Genomic DNA, 2,216 nt, shown 5'->3' on the forward strand with positions numbered 1-2,216 from the left:
TCTATTTTATCAAATTCAGTAGTTAGTAGTATTAGTTATTCAATTAGTTATTAGTGATAAGCATAAGTGAATATCAAAAACAGTAGTTAAGTTTGTGTACTATATTTAATTTTAATTTTACAAAGTGTTGTAGTTATTATATTATTTTTGTATACTGTAAAATTTGTGCCTTATACACGGCCTTGCAGAAAAACAACTGCTAGTTGAGCCAAGTTTCCGTGTTGAAATAAAAGCTTATTATTATTTTTGGAGTGGTCGATATCAAAAACACAAATTGCAATTCCCATAGCCTTGACACTTGTTGGAAAGTTGAAGTTAAAATTTAATGTTTAGTTTCAACAGAAAATAACTGACATCAGATACTTGCAGAGCCTTCGCTTCAAAATTCAGTTAATCTGTTAAAAACAATCAAAAACAATATAGGTCTAGAGATAAAAAGCAGTTTGATATAGTGATACTGATGATATAATAATAATCATTCATTAATTATCAACAATAATTAATTAAACAGTACTACTAGGCCTAGCATGCCTTTTATCTAGGGCTAGGCCTAGACTAAAGGCCTAGAGATATAGCCTAGCCTTCCCTATGCTAGGCCTCTGGGCTCACATAGGCCTACCAATACTAGCCTAGGCCTAGTACTAGTAATACAAATTGTATCCACCTGCTGGCCTAGGTAGGCCATTATACTATCTAAATCAACAAATTTAAATTTAAAAAAAATAAAAAAGTTTAAAACAAATATGAAATAATCTGAACTAAGCTTGGCCTAATCATTACCCTGTTATTATTGAGTTAGGCTGTGCTAGCATAGCCTAGGCTTGGACAGGCCTAACGATATGGCATGTAGCAGACAAAGCCAGCCCCACCTATACAGCCATATCTACCCATCCTGAAGGCCTCCATGCCCTGAGGAAGGCTATACACTGCACTATTCTAGGCCCCATTCCCTCAGGTCACCCATGGCATTTGGCTGGCAATGTTCGATTTTTAAATTCAATTTCTAATTAATCTAAACCAATAATCATTTCAAAAAAAGTCTAAGAAAGGACCAGGCTTAGTATTGTATTAAATAGTTTAGGAATTTGAACACAAAATTGATAAAAATACTTACTTTTTATGAACAAAAACAACTTAGAGCAGGACAGCCTGTCATATTCTCTCACCCATTGTGCAAAAATGGCGCATTTTAACTTTATAACTTTTATCACGCAGTTGTCCAGAAACCTGTTAATACTGCATTCTGATTGGTCAAATAAATCCCAATTGGAATTAACACAATCCAATTGGATAATTGTTATCCAATTGGAATTTAAAGACAATCCAATTGGATATTTGTTATCCTATTGGAATTTTAAAACAATCCAATTGGATATTTGCTATCCAATTGGAATTTCAAGACAATCCAATTGGATATTTCTTATCCAATTGGAATTTAAAGGCAATTCAATTGGATATTTCTTATCCAATTGGAATAAGTAAAAATTCCAATTGGATATTTATAATCCAATTGGAAATCTGTTCCAATTGGATTTGTTTTTTTTAGTTCAATTGGTATTTGTTATCAAATTGGATTTTAAAAAAAATTTCAATTGGATTTCAATTTCAATTAATTGTCCAATTGGATTTTTCCAATTTCTAATTGGTCATTTGTCATCCAATTTATTCCAATTGGATTTATAAAAAAAATCATATTGGACATTTGTTATCCAATTGATCTCAATAGGATTTTTTCCAAAATTCCAATTGGAATATTTTTTTCTTAATTGGAACCAATTGGATCCAATTAATTCCAATTACAATCCAACTGACTCATATTGAATCCAATTCAATTTCCAATTGGAATGAATTGGTCATTTTCGTAAGGGTCATACCTCACGGTCGGTTCGGTTGTTGTTTGTTGGCCTTTCCCTACCATTGTTGAAAGACAAGTTCTGATTGGGTGATTGTGAGTCGATTACAGCTTTATTTTTTTTTCATCAAGTCAATCGCTGATTGGCCACAGAAGTTTTTCGGAGGATTTCGGAAACATCTTCGTCTGTGTGGTCTATGCACGCGTGTGGTCAGAGCGGTAAAAATTTATCCCCCCGACTTGCCCCGACCCCTTCTTTCCATCATCGTTCCGTTCGTTAACAAGAAGAATGTCTAATATTAATAAAGATAAAGATAAACTGAAGCGACCCACAGGCTTATTTGCCTTTGGCATCGTAAAAAAA

The sequence above is a fragment of the Anneissia japonica genome, unplaced genomic scaffold (assembly GCF_011630105.1).
Source record: "Anneissia japonica isolate Jap-2015-1 unplaced genomic scaffold, ASM1163010v1 scaffold860_len134633_cov106, whole genome shotgun sequence".
In the NCBI taxonomy this organism is placed as follows: Eukaryota; Metazoa; Echinodermata; class Crinoidea; order Comatulida; family Comatulidae; genus Anneissia; species Anneissia japonica.